The sequence below is a fragment of the Ambystoma mexicanum genome, chromosome 4q (genome assembly GCF_040938575.1).
Source record: "Ambystoma mexicanum isolate Mex_15411 chromosome 4q, UKY_AmexF1_1, whole genome shotgun sequence".
Classification (NCBI taxonomy): Eukaryota; Metazoa; Chordata; class Amphibia; order Caudata; family Ambystomatidae; genus Ambystoma; species Ambystoma mexicanum.
In genome coordinates, this window is record NC_090928.1 from 1,231,925,449 (window position 1) to 1,231,941,030 (window position 15,582).

Consider the following 15,582-nt stretch of genomic DNA (forward strand, 5'->3'; position numbering starts at 1 on the left):
GCCCTTGATTTTCCGTAGTACCCTTTTATGTGGGGTCCATAGCCATTCTGATACTGTGACTGGGGCAAAGTAGTGGTTGTCCAGTTGGACCCATTGAAGGTCATGATGTTCTCTGAGGTGGGGGATCATGACTCGTGACTGGGAGGCAATGTAATATGATCTCAAGTCCGGGAGCCCAACCCCTCCTCTGTCCTTGGGGAGTATCAGGTGGTGTATGCAATTCTTGGTTTCCTACCCTGCCATATAAATCTCATCATGATCTTTTTAGCTTCACTGAAGAACCTTTTGGGTATTTCGATTGGCAACATTTGGAAGGGGTACAGGAAGCGGGGGAGGCACGTCATCTTAACCACGTTGATGCGGCCAAGCCAGGAGATCGTAAGTTTACCCCATTTCCTAAGGTCCGCAGTAAACCGCTGGAGGAGCGGAGGGAAGTTAGCTTCGAATAAGTCATTCAGGTTTCTAGTAATCTGTATGCCCAGGTACTGTAGTGTGAGGTGTTCCAGCTTAAGTCCTAGTGGAAGAAACTTAAGCTCATTTTCTATCGTGGTTCCCTGAAGGGGGAATAGAATGGATTTTGCCTTGTTTACTTTAAAGCCGGAGAATTGACCATACTCGTCCATTAGTCTAAGGACTTGGGGAATTGACTCTGCAGGATTGGTTATGTGGAGGAGAATGTCATCCGTGTATAGCGCTATTTTATATTCCGTCAGGCCTAATCGGATCCCTTCTATCGCAGGGTCAGCTCTTATCCTTTGTGCGAGGGGTTCTAATGAAAGGGCAAAGAGAATCGCAGAGAGGGGACATCCCTGTCTAGTCCCTCGTTGTAATTCAAACCAACGGGAATATTCACCATTTACGGATATCGAAGCTGTGGGAGATGTATATATTGCCTGTATGCCCCTCCTAGTTTTTGGGCCTATTCCAACCTTCTGCAGGACGGCTTCCAGAAATTCACACTCCACTCTATCAAAGGCCTTTTCCGCATCGATTGATAGCAGGACGGGGTCCCCAGAGAGGTCGCCGGCCACGTGGATGAGGTGCAATGTTTTGCGCATGGAGTCAGCTCCCTGTCTCCCGAGTATAAACCCAACTTGATTTGAGTGGATCAGGCGGGGCACTAGCGTTTCTAATCTGGCCGCTAGTACCCTGGAGTAAATTTTTGCGTCAAAGTTGAGAAGGGAAATTGGACGATAAGATCCGCAGTTTTTAGGGTCCCTACCCGCTTTGGGAATCACCGTTATCAAGGCTCTTTTAAAGGAGTCCGGGGCCTGTCCTGTCTCTAGTATTTCATTAAATAGAACCACGAGGAAGGGGGCTAGTTGTTTGGCAAACGTCTTAGAAACCGGCGGTATAGCCGTCTTCTCCCGGGGATTTACCTATTGTTAGCCGTTTGATCGCCTCATGAACTTCCAGTTCAGTAATTGGGGAGTCCAGAGACACAGTTTCTGCGTTAGTTATTGTGGGCATGGTGATTGATGATAGGTAGGCTGATAGGTCTGGTCGGCCGGGAATTATCTCAGAGGTATAAAGTTTCTCATAAAACTTGGCGAAGGATTCTGGGATATTGCAGGGGGTATGGGGAGGAGGGGCGGCATCCTCGATGATTTCATTCACCCTACGGTCAGCTCTTTGTTCCCTAAGTCTAGCCGCCAATAAAGCGTCGGCCTTATCTCCTTTCTCATAAAATCTCTGTTTCACAAATTGCAGTTTATGCACTACTTGGTTGTGTTCCAAGAGCCGCAGATCTTCCCTTTTTAGCTGCGCAGTTTTCACTTTTCCGGGGTCCACTCTAAGTTCTTTTCTCATCTCCCCCTCTAATTGACCTATATCGGCCCTCACCCTTTGCTCTATAATCTTCCGTTCTCTTTTCTTTGCGGCCACCTCGCGTATTAGGGTCCCTCGCCATGTATCTGCCAAAACCATGTCGTGGTCCGACCAGGTTATTGGAATAGTGTCTGAGTGTTGTGTAGTTGGTATGAGGTTGTTCGACATGTAAATATAGTCAATGCGCGTAAACGTGTGGTGGGGATTCGAATAGAAGGTGTATCCAGCTGCACCAGGGTGCATTATTCTCCATACATCATTCATGTTGTACAGATCCATTATCTCGGCAAGGTCGGTTCGTCCCCCTTTAATCTGATTCCTTGTTTCTGGATTCCCCGGTTTCCAGTCAATACCTGGATCGGCCCATTGGTTGAAATCACCCCCCAGGATGACGTGCCCCGTTGCCTCCATCATTAGTTTTGGGATTACTTTCTGGAGGAATGCAGTCTGTCCAGTGTTCAGTGCATATACAGTGGCAATAGTCACTTTCACTCTGGCTATTTTCCCCGTGATCAGGAGGGTCTGACCTGCCACATCGGACCATGTCTTTTCTACTTTGAATTGGATGCCCCGCTTGAGCAGGATACCAACCCCACCTTTTCTCAGCGGGCCTGAGCCCCAAAACTCTAGTCCTCCCCGCTTCCCAATGATGCTTCTTTCTTCCCCTTTGGCAAACTTGGTCTCTTGAATGAGCATTATGTCAATGTTGGATCTGCGGAACTCCCTTGCCACTAACGACCTCTTAGTTGGGGAGTTCAGCCCTTTCACATTGATGGACGCTACTCTGAGTAAGTCTCTCTTTTTTTGGTTATCAAGAGATGCCATCCTCGAATGTCTCTGGAGTGTCTTTCACCACTGGCGACCAGACAATTGCTCGGTTCTCAAGGCCCATATCAGCGTTGGTGTTGCAAACAAATTCAAATGGTGCTATCATTATTCCATCATCCCTATCCCTCAGAAGTTGCTAAGGCTCAAGGAAGCCCAGGAACTGAGGGTGCTGCATTAGCAGCTTTTGACGGCGTCCAGAACGGACTTGGTGACAGTGTTCCGTCCATTGTCGGACCAACGATGGGGACCGTTACCTCACGGTCCCAGTCAGGTATTCCATCTCAACATAAGGATGAGCCCCTATCCCATTCCCCCCACCCCCAACTTCATGTAATACAACAGTTACAACAATAATCATACAAAAATATAACATTACGTGCATTCCCAGGGTCTTCCCACGCGAGTTCCTGCCCCCTCTTACTTCAGAGGGGTGTTCGTCCTCTGTCGTCCCCCGGGCACTTGACCTCCAAGCTCTCGGTCTCCATAGGACCAGAGTCCTGTGCTTCAACCATAGGTACCAGTGCTTCTGGTCGTGGCATCCAGGAGGTACGTCCTCATTTTCCATTATCAGATGTGTTATTGGGGTGTCTGTATTTTCTGGATCCTTTCACTTTTTTACGCCTAGGGCCCTGTTGTTTCCATTGCATTCCATCACGTTCGTTGTCCCCATTTTCATTGTCTTTCGGGCCTGTACTCAGAAGGTCGGCAATGCATTCCTTTATGTCATCCTCTGATCTAAGGACGATTTTCCTACTCCCAAGTTCAAAGGTGAATGAGAATGGGTAACTCCATCTGTATCATATGCCCTGGTCCTTGAGCCATTTTGTCAGGGGACTGCAGAGGCGTCTTAGCGCTAGCGTAAGCGCGGATAGGTCCTGAGAAATCGTAATTTGAGCTCCTCATATCGTGAGTGGGCCTCCGGATCTGGCCTTCTCAAGAATCCTAGTTCTGTCCTGGTATCTATGGAATTTGGCCAGGACCGAGCGGGGACCACCAGAGGGTCCACCAGCTCGGTGTATCCTTTCGGTTTTGGGCTCATCAATTTCTTCATCAGCCGTTAGGATTTTTATAATATCGTGGATCGTGTCCTTGCGGTCCTTCTTGGTTTCACCTTCACGTTCCGGGATTCCAAAAAAGCGAAGGTTATTCCTTCTTTCCCTGTTTTCTAAATCATCCATTTTGAGACGCATCTCCTGTTCCTTTTTCTCAATATTCCGTATTCTCATGTCCATTTGTGTCTCAAGTGTGTCGATCGACGCCTGGTTGTTTTCGACACCCTCCAGTCTCTCTTCGATGCTGTCCATTCTCTGGGTGATTTTATCGATTTTGCCACCAAAGTTGGCGCCCATGCTTTTTATCTCACTTAGTAGTGCAGCAATGTCTCCCCTAATAGGCGTCCAAGGCACAATAGCAGGTGAGTGCCGTAGATTATCGGGTTTACTAATCAGGGAGTAGGTCCAGGGTGAGAGGAGGCACACGCCGATGGGTCGGGGGCCTTACCCTCTCCAGAGTAGCACGGGTGAGTAGATTCCAGGGCTGCTCATACGATGATACAAAGGTGCCATTCCATGCAGGGGAGATGATCAGCGGGCAGTCGCAATGCCAATAGGAGAATGTACTCTCGAATGTCACCTCTGGGGAAGCCCACAGGGTCCGAGCCCAATTCGCCGGCTAGCCGGGTATCCCCTTGGACCAGTATGTGGCACTTGGGTCTAGAGGTTGAAGGGCGTGGGGATCGGCCTAGGGTATCCGTGTCGGGCAACATTACTCCAAATGTGGCTCAAGGCAGCTAAGCTGGGTGCCAACAACTGTCTCGGGTCCTCACAATGTAGCCTGATGTTAGGATTAGGGCCACAGTCAATGGCTGGCAGAATAGATCTCCTTCACGCGTGTGCCTTCTGATAAGGATTCTGGCGGTGCAGTGCTCCTGGAGAACGAGTCCGCAGAAGTGACTGGGAGCTCCTTGATACACAAACTCCGCACACGAGGGGAATGATCCATCTGCAATCAGCGGGGCCAGAGAGATCCACCTCCCAGGTGCCGCGTACGCGGCTCGCGGGCGTGGGAAGCCCCTGGGCGCTGTCCCGATCGATCGCGGGTGGGGGGGTCGCCGCACAGCTGTGCACAGAGGGAGGGAGGTGCCCCGACCCCAGGAAACGGGCAGGGGAGGCCACAGCCCGGGATCCCTCGCCCTGCAGGGGTGAAGAGAGGGACCGGAGAGCCCCGCACGTCGGGTGCTTCACCCACGAGCAGCGGACGGTGAGAGCCACTTTGCGGGTTCACCCGCTTCACCGCAGCAGGGGAAGGCTCCTCACCTTAATGTCCCTGCAAGTCTCCGTAGATCGTAGGGGAGGTGGGGGCTCAGACCTCCCGGCGCAGTGTTTCCTGGTCTTGCTCCGACTTCCACTCACAGTCGGGGCCCAGATGGCAGGACTGGAGGAGGGGGGGCGGAGGGGCTCGGGCGATGCCTCACAGGCCGTCCGCCACAGCCTTGGCCTTCTCCTGGAGTCTACAGCCGGATTGCCGCAATGCCACGGCGCGGTTTCACTTTCGCTGATGGGCCGCCTCAGGGCTCAGATGTTTGCACGGTGATATCTCCACTTCTCCCGGTCCGATTTTGACCGCGTTTGCTCCCAGGTGACGGGGGGGCCCTCATACAGCCGCTCAGCACTTCTCAACTGGTGGGGGGGTCGTGAGACGGGGGCTCAGGTCGCCTCAGGGACCATGGGTGCTGGAGCTCACAAGGAGTCAGAGTTGATCCGTGCGCCCCCTGGTGGCCAATCCCAGGGCTATCATTTTAATCAATGATATCCATCCCATCACGGACAGGGGGGAGTTTCTCCCAGAATTTGATGGATGCCTCTAGGCCATTTTTCGCCCTTAATGTATTGGCTTTATGAGTGTCTTCTATGTTATGGTGTATATTTATGCCTATGTAGCGGAACGTGTGGGTGTTCCATCTGAGTTCAAGACAGGGGAGTTGGTTTTCTGTTTTTCCCACCCAGCCCGCCAAGGGAAATAGACAGGATTTAGTCCTGCTAATGGAAATTCCCGAAAGGTGTGCAAAATTGTCTAACACTTCCAGATATGTTCCTAGGTTATCTTCTGGATATTGTATATACAGAAGTATGTTGTCTGCATAAAGGGAAATTACATATGTGGTTCCATCTATCTGCAGTCCTGTGTCTTTAAATGAGTCACTCATGTAAACCGCCAGAGGTTCTAATGCTAGGATGTACAGAAGGGGTGATAGCGGCCAGCCCTGCTTGGTACCCCTGCGGATCGGGAATGAGTCGGATATGTGTTTACCTGTGCGGACTCTTGCTGATGGTCTTGCATAAAGCATGCGTATCCATCACATAAACCCTTGTCCTATTCCGTAATGCATTCCCTTTGCACAGAGTCAAAGGCCTTAATGGCATCTAGCGCTGCTACTGCGCAGCCTTCCGGCCTGGTATGTGCTCTGTCTATGACTGCCTGGAGTCGTCTGAGGTTTGACGTTGTGGCCCTACCCGGGACATATCCCGGCTGGTCTGGATGGACCAATGTAGTAATTACTCTTTTGAGTCGATCCATGAGGACCGCTGTGAGGATCTTGGTGTCTTGATTCATTAGTGCATTTGGTCTGTAGGACTCACATAGTTTGCTGTCTTTGCCTGGTTTTAGGATTGGTTGCATCGGCCTGTTCCATCGAGTCTAGGAGGGAACCAGTTTTGTATGCCCCTTGTAGGATCTGTAGCTGTGGGGCTAGTATGTCTGTGTTCTCTTTATAGAATTCAGATGGGAGTCTGTCTCTGCCTGGTGTTTTCCCGGTGGGTAGTGAGGTGATAACTCCCTGTATTTCTTCCAACGTGAGAGGGCTATCTAGCATTTCCCGCTGTTCTGTTGTTAGATTTGGTAGCCCTATATCTTCTAAGGTCTCTAATATGTCTGCCATTTTTTAGTGCGTGTTATCATTGTATATTTTGCTGTAAAAATCTTTAAAGGTGTGGTTGATTTCTGTTTGTGATCACCAGATGTGTCCACTGTCATCAGCTATGTCTGCTACTTCCTCTCTGTTATCCAGTACCCAAACTAACCAGGCCAGGAGTCTGCCTGGTTTGTCTCCCTGTCCATGTGATTTTTCAGTGTATCTTGCAAAGCTAAAATCGCCCAATTTCTCCCATTTCTCTATGCATTTTAATCTCAATGTCATAAGGGTACTTTCTTTGTCCTCCCATGCATTATCCCTCCTTTCTAGTTCCTTGATTTCTGCTTCTACTCTTGAGATTTGATTTTCTAGATCTTTCTGGACTCCTCCTGTGGTAGCTATTGCTTCTCCTCTTACAACCACCTTATAGGCCTCCCATACTGTGCATGTATTGCCTACACTACCTAGGTTGTGTTCAAAGAACTGCTCTGCTTGGAGTCCCAGGCCCTCTCTGAAGCTGACATCTCACAATGATTCTGCTCACAGTTTCCATGTGGGGATGGGTGTGGGTCGGTCTGCAAGTGCCCATTGGACTATAATGGGAGAGTGATCGGATAGAGTCCTGCCTTCGTATCTTGCCTCTGCTACATTCCCTGTATGTTCTTTCCCTGTGAAGACGTAGTCAATTCTTGTGTATATTTTGTGTACACCCGAGTAAAATGAGAATTCTTGCTTACTATTATTCAGCCATCACCATATTTCCTTCCTGTAGTTCTAGGTCTCGGATTAGCGTTCTCAGAGCTTTGGATGAGGGGGGTGGGGTCTCTGCATGGGATCTGATCTATCTAGGACCGGGTCCAGTACACAGTTAAAGTCTCCTCGCCAGATCCAGTGGGCTCCTATATATGGGAACAAAACGAAGTATAGCGTGCAGTAGAATGCAGCTGCGTTTTGGTTGGGTGCATAGGAGTTTATTATGCAAAACTCCTTTTTGTCTACGTATCCATGTAGCAATATAATCCTTCCCTCCGAGGCGGAGTACCTGTGTAGGATTCGATGCAGCACTCCTGGAACGAACCATATGAGCACTTCTCTTGCGTAGTTGGTGTACGCTGAGCCATACCCATTCCCTCTCCATTTTTTGAAGATGTGTATCTGTTTGTCTGGCGTTAGATGAGTGTCCTGTAGTGGTGCCATTTGGATGGCTTTCCTATGTAAATAGGACATCACTCTCATCCTCTTTTTTTAAAAACTTTATTTTGGTTTTAACATGAGCATACAGTAACGACCTGTGTTAGCAGGTCCAATCAACAAAAAGGGAAAACAGTACGTTCATAGCACCTACAATGCACATTCAAAGTCTATGAGACGATATTCCATCAGCGTGAATGTTCATTAAGGCAGCACGCTCCGTCGAGGGTCTGAGGGGATAGCGGGGGACGGACATACAGCAGTGTTGTGGTTCACAGGTGAGGAATGAGAGATAGTGACGTCAGAAGTGGAAAGTAAATAGCTAATGTAGGGAGCCCAGATATCTGGAGGGCGTGCATGCAGGGGAAGGGTCCGTAAGAACTCAGTGTCCATGTCTTGACAGTAAAGAATGTCTTTTTTCCATGCCGCTAGGGAGGGAAGGTGTCAGGACTGACTAGTTTCATAACAGGAAGAGTAACAAGATTAACATTGTGCCTTTAGAGCTGGCTGGGTTAGTTGTGCTTTTAGAACTGGCTGGTTTAGTAACAGGAAGAGTTTGTTCATAGAATTAACATTGTGCTTGCCCAAGTCAAGATGGAGTGAAAGAAACTCACTCTGATTGGTTAAAGAAACAATGATATGTTTGGTTGCCTGATTGGTGGAGAGGACAATGGGTTTGATTCTTGGGAGATGAGCAAGATTCTAAACTGCCTTTCATCCAGAGAAATTCAGTGGCTGGTTGTGTATTAGTTAAGCTCCTTAAGTAAGGCCTTTCCAGAGCTCAGAAAATCTACCAAAGTAAGAATATCGTTTGCTGATCCAATTTGAACAAGAAGTCATCAGGTGGGATCGTTCTTTTAAAGATTTTGAGATTGTCACAGTGAACTTTCATTTTCTTTTATTAAGAAAACTTAAAGAGTAAACAAGTTTCAAGTTCATTTGAGAAAAGAGACATTACAGTTAAAGTTATTATAAGGAAAACAAGCTTGAAGATTGTGCGTAGGATTTTAAAGTTGATTAACTGTGTGAAATGTTCTTCAAGACTGTTTAATGTGTGCGCGAGCTCGCAAGTTGCCGTTGCGTGTTCTTTTTTTTAAAGCGCGTGTACATTTTTCATGTGAAAGTCGTTTCCTGAGAAAGCGCGTGTGGTTTGCGATAGAGCGCGTGCCAAAAAGAATTGCGCGTGTGAATTTTAGCGCGTGTACATTTTTCACGTGAAAGTCGTTTCCTGAGAAAGCGCGTGTGGTTTGCGATAGAGCGCGTGCCAAAAAGAATTGCGCGTGTGAATTTTAGCGCGTGTACATTTTTTCACGTGAAAGTCGTTTCAAGAGAAAGCGCGTGTCGGGCTACGATAGAGCGCGAGTCCATTTTTATCAGCGCGTGTTATTTTTATCGCGTTTACGTATTTTTTCACGCGCGCGGGTTTTTTTTAAGATAATCGCGTGTGTATTTTACACGCGAGGACAATTCTTCACGTCTTCTGATTTCACGTGTTTATCGCACACGCTAGTAAAGGAAGAAACTATACGTTCTTTGTGTAAATGTGTAAATAAGGAAAACAATTCACACGCAGAAAGAAAGCAGTATTCCAGGAAGTGAAAGAATATAATTTAAAGTAGTTTATGCAAATAGAACTCAATGCTTTCAGAGAAAGACTGCAATTTATGTAAGCATTGAAAACTACATAAGATCAGAAGAACTTTGAAGTAAGAAGAATATCTAATTCTGAAAAGATGTTGCAAAGGTCATCACTTTAGGATTCTAAAGAGACTAGGTTGGCTTGAACTATTTGCACAATACAAGATATATTTACAAGATATTCCACAAAGGTTACTAACCTCTAAGTCTTTTACTGAGGTTTAAGAGGTAAAGAGTTTAGAATTTATTTAGCATAATTTAGAAAAGAAGTTTTCTTATTATATTAGTAACCAGGTGTATTTGTTTATCACAGATACCAGAGCCTACCAGACGGTTGAAGGGCAGCTGTGTCTCCGTTGTTATTTTCTCCAAATTCCCCTTTCCCTTTCTTGGGGTTTTCAGCTCAGCTTATGTTTAAGGGTTGAGAGGTGAACTCCTGGTGAGGGTCTGTGGGGCCAGCATCAGCTCCTGTGGAATTCAATCAAGCCGGACCCTGACAGGATGAAAGGCCCACGATAATATTTTCCACCTGAGCTGATATGGATCCCACAGAGGCACTAGCTAGTTCCATAAGGGACATGTTTTCAGAGTTAAGGGAGGAAATGAGGGATGTGCGAAAAGAAAATCAGGAATTACAAGTCAAGTTTGAAGAGTTAAACTCCAAGGTTACCCGTAAGGGTGAAGAAATTTCTTTGGAGTCAAGTGATTCAGAGGATACTAGTAGAGAATTACCAGTGTTAATTAGAGAGGATTTGGGTGAAGGAACGAGTTCTCAAGAGAGACGCAGGGGAAGTTTGAATATATCTGTAGGTCCAGTCCCCTTAGCACCTCCAGAACGTTTTGGGGGAGAGGCCAAGAAATGCCAGATTTTCCTTACACAGTGTGAACTTCATTTCCTTTGTCGACCTGAAGCTTTTAACACAGATGCTTCTAAAATAGCTTTTATGCTGTTTTACCTCACTGGTGAGGCAGCAACTTGGTCAGTATTATTGGTGGGTCAAGAGAATCCAATACTAAAGAACTTGTTAGCTTTCAAGTTAGAATTTAAAAAGATGTTTGACAGACGCCAATTATCTCAAGAAGTAGATGGAGAACTACTAGAGTTAAAACAGGGAACCAAAGATTTAGTGTCTTACATCACACAGTTCAGATCTTTAGTATTAGAGAGCAATTGGCCAGAAGAGAAGCAATCCTCTTTATTCTATAGAGGCTTGAAGGAGGAATTGAAAGATGCATTATCTACAATTGTTAATAGACCCACTTCATGTGAGGATTTAATTAATCTGGTCATACAAATTGACTATAGATTAGGGGAACGCAAGGCTGAGCGTAGAAGAGGAGGAGTTGAGCAACCCAGAGTTTTCCCTAGAGTTGATAGAGGAAGATTAGAAATTGTAAATAAAGAATTGAGAACTGGGAACGCAGAGAGAGTAAATAAAGTGAGAGGTCCTTTAACTAAGGAGGAGAAGGATAGGCGAAGACAGAATAATTTATGTTTATATTGTGGGAAATCAGGACATTTTGTTGGAAATTGCCCTTGGTGTCCAAAACCTTCTGCATCTACTAACAGCTCCAGAAATCAGCAAGTGGCAAATACCATCCAAGCAGCAGTACCACATATTACATTGAATGTATCCTTGTATATTAAAGAGGAATTAAAGGGAAGTGGTCCAGTAGTAATAGATTCAGGAGCCACTGGTAACTTCATGGATTGGAATGTGGTTAAAGATATGAATGTGCCTTACGTTGTAAAAGATATACCAGAGTATGTGAGAGCGGTGGATGGGTCTCAACTGACATCAGGTTTAATTACACATGAAACAATCCCATTGGAAATGGAAATTGGAGGACACTGGGAGGAAATTGTGTTTGAATTAATTGACACTCCACAGTTGAAAATAATTTTGGGAATGCCTTGGTTGACGTATCATAACCCTCAGATTGATTGGGGAAGAAGAGTGGTGAAATTGGATTCTGCTTTTTGTGTTACAAATTGTTGTAAAGAAGCAATTCAGGAAAATGTTTCTAGTGATAATTGTTCAGAAGTAGTGGAAGGTTTGGTGAATTTGGGAACTATAGTACATTCTATAGGGGCTGTAATGGGAGAATTACCAAAGTGTTACCATGATTTCAATGATGTGTTTAGTGAAAAGGAAGCTAATGATTTACCTCCTCATAGAGAGTATGACTGTAAAATTGATTTAGAACCAGGGGCCCACATTCCTTGCAGTCGCATCTATGCCTTAACAGAAAAAAAGAATCAACATTTGAAGGATTACATCCAAGAAAATTTGAATAAGGGTTTCATCAGGCACTCTCAATCGCCAGCAGCTTCTCCACTATTTTTTGTTCCCAAAAAGGAAGGCACTTTACGAACATGCATAGATTATAGAGCATTAAACAAGATAACAATTAAAAACAGATATCCGCTGCCTTTGATATCAGTAATGTTAGACCAGATTCAAGGAGCCTCAGTATTTAGCAAACTAGATCTTCGTGGTGCATATCATTTGGTGCGAGTTCGTCAAGGTGATGAGTGGAAGACGGCATTTAGAACAAAATTTGGTCTTTTCGAATATCAAGTAATGCCATTCGGATTGTGTAACGCTCCCGCAGCCTTTCAATTTTTTATAAATGAGGTATTAAGAGATTTTATTGACATCTTTGTAGTAGTATACATAATTGACATTCTCATTTATTCTAAGGATCTCATGCAACATGAAGAACATGTCAAGAAAGTGTTACAACGACTAAGGGAGAATAAACTATTTGCTAAGTTAGAAAAGAGCCAATTTCATACCAGAGAAGTGGAATTTCTAGGTTTTATGATTTCTCCCAAAGGTTTGGAAATGGATATGAAGAAAATTAAGGCAGTTGAACAGTGGCCAACTCCAACTTGTGTTAAAGATATCCAAAGCTTCCTGGGCTTTGCAAACTTTTACAGGAGATTCATTAAAAATTTCTCTCAAACTGTTGCTCCTATCACCAAATTATTGAAGAAAGGAATGAAATTTGAGTGGAAAGATGAAGCGGATCAAGCTTTCAAAACATTGAAGAACTGTTTTACATCTGGACCGATCTTATTACACCCAGATCCTTCACAACCATTTTTTGTGGAGGCAGATGCGTCTAATGTTGCAATTGGAGCAGTGCTTTCTCAAAGGCATCCTGAAACTGGACAGTTGCATCCTGTGGCCTATCTATCTAAGAAATTGCTTCCAGCAGAAGTGAACTACACAATTACAGACAGAGAACTCCTGGCAATCAAGAAAGCATTTCAGGAATGGAGACATTATCTGTTGGGAGCAAGATTCACAGTAACCGTTTTAACCGATCATCGAAATCTTCTGTTTTTGAAATCTGCTCGAACATTATCACCTCGACAACTTAGGTGGTCACTTTTCTTTTCAGAATACGATTTTGTGATAACATTCAAGCCTGGGCGGTTAAACGGTAAAGCGGATGCTTTATCACGACAAGGATATTCGGGAGAAGTTGAAAATCAATTATTACCAGAACCAGTGATTGCAGAAGAAAAATTTATCCTAAGTGCTACACAGGAAGAGAATCAGCTTCTTAAAAAGATTCTAAAGGAATTACCAGAAGATGAAATTCAATCTTGGTTAGCGGAGGATTCTGGAAGACATTTAATTGAAGGATTTCCATGTGTTCATTCTAAAATTTACCTTCCAAGCAAGGAACTGCAAAAGGAAATTATGCAAGAATGTCATGAATCCAAGTTGGTAGGTCACCCTGGAATTCGTAAAACTATTGAACTGATTGAGAGAAAGTTTTGGTGGAAAGAAATGAAAAAAGATATTGAAGATTACGTGAAAACATGTGAAGTCTGTGCTCGAGTAAAGTCAGGAGGAGGAAAACCATCTGGGTTATTAAATCCATTACCAGTACCTCCTAGTCCTTGGTTTACAATCTCTATGGATTATATTGTAGATCTTCCCAAAGATCAAGGTTACACTACAGTATTAGTAGTTGTGGATTTACTAACTAAAGCTGGGGATTTCATTCCCATGAAAGGAGAGGCTTCTGCAAGGAATATGGCAAAAAGTTTTTTGCAAGAAGTAGTACGATTACATGGTCTACCAACACATATTGTATCAGATCGAGGGTCCCAGTTCATTTCTAAGTTTTGGCGAGCTTTCTGTACAGAGTTGGGAATTGAGGTAAAGCTTTCTTCAGGTTATCACCCACAGACCAACGGCCAAACAGAGCGAGTAAATCAAGAATTGGAAAAATATATTAGAGCTTTTTGGCAAGAAAGAGGAAGTTGGGTAGATCTTCTTTGGCTAGCAGAGTTTAGCTATAACAATTCTGTCAAGGATTCTACTAAGTATTCTCCATTTTTTAGCAACTATGGTTTCCATCCACGATTTTTGAAAGAAGTGTTACCATCTGAGTATTCCAATCCAGAGGTTGAGCAGCGATTGACTTGTATTAGAGATGGTTTAGTGAAAGCTAAAGAAACCTTAGAAAAAAGTAAGCTAAGATTTAAAACATTTGCTGATAAGAAACGTCGTAAAGCACCACATTATCAGGTGGGTCAAAAAGTTTGGTTGTCCACAAAAAACTTACGTTTAAAGGGAAGAACTAAATTTAGTCCGAGATTTATTGGTCCATTTGAAATAGAAAGAATAATAAATCCCGTAGCAATCAAACTGAAATTAGCCGCAAGTATCAAATGTCACCCTACATTTCATGTTAGCTTAGTGAAACCTTGTGTGTCAGTAACTAGATTAGGGAAACCACCACCAGCAGTTTACACAGACGAAAATGACGAAGAGTTTGAAGTTAAGAAAATCTTAGATTCCAGGATTGTTAGAGGTACCCTACAATATCTTATTGACTGGAAGGGATACGGTCCTGAAGAAAGATCTTGGGAGGATCAAGTAGATGTACATGCCCCCCAATTGATAAAACAATTTCACAAGAGTTTCCCTGCTAAACCAGGCCCTGGGACAGGGCTTTGAAGAGGGGGGTACTGTCAGGACTGACTAGTTTCATAACAGGAAGAGTAACAAGATTAACATTGTGCCTTTAGAGCTGGCTGGGTTAGTTGTGCTTTTAGAACTGGCTGGTTTAGTAACAGGAAGAGTTTGTTCATAGAATTAACATTGTGCTTGCCCAAGTCAAGATGGAGTGAAAGAAACTCACTCTGATTGGTTAAAGAAACAATGATATGTTTGGTTGCCTGATTGGTGGAGAGGACAATGGGTTTGATTCTTGGGAGATGAGCAAGATTCTAAACTGCCTTTCATCCAGAGAAATTCAGTGGCTGATTGTGTATTAGTTAAGCTCCTTAAGTAAGGCCTTTCCAGAGCTCAGAAAATCTACCAAAGTAAGAATATCGTTTGCTGATCCAATTTGAACAAGAAGTCATCAGGTGGGATCGTTCTTTTAAAGATTTTGAGATTGTCACAGTGAACTTTCATTTTCTTTTATTAAGAAAACTTAAAGAGTAAACAAGTTTCAAGTTCATTTGAGAAAAGAGACATTACAGTTAAAGTTATAAGGAAAACAAGCTTGAAGATTGTGCGTAGGATTTTAAAGTTGATTAACTGTGTGAAATGTTCTTCAAGACTGTTTAATGTGTGCGCGAGCTCGCAAGTTGCCGTTGCGTGTTCTTTTTTTTAAAGCGCGTGTACATTTTTCATGTGAAAGTCGTTTCCTGAGAAAGCGCGTGTGGTTTGCGATAGAGCGCGTGCCAAAAAGAATTGCGCGTGTGAATTTTAGCGCGTGTACATTTTTCATGTGAAAGTCGTTTCCTGAGAAAGCGCGTGTGGTTTGCGATAGAGCGCGTGCCAAAAAGAATTGCGCGTGTGAATTTTAGCGCGTGTACATTTTTCACGTGAAAGTCGTTTCCTGAGAAAGCGCGTGTGGTTTGCGATAGAGCGCGTGCCAAAAAGAATTGCGCGTGTGAATTTTAGCGCGTGTACATTTTTTCACGTGAAAGTCGTTTCAAGAGAAAGCGCGTGTCGGGCTGTGATAGAGCGCGAGTCCATTTTTATCAGCGCGTGTTATTTTTATCGCGTTTACGTATTTTTTCACGCGCGCGGGTTTTTTTTAAGATAATCGCGTGTGTATTTTACACGCGAGGACAATTCTTCACGTCTTCTGATTTCACGTGTTTATCGCACACGCTAGTAAAGGAAGAAACTATACGTTCTTTGTGT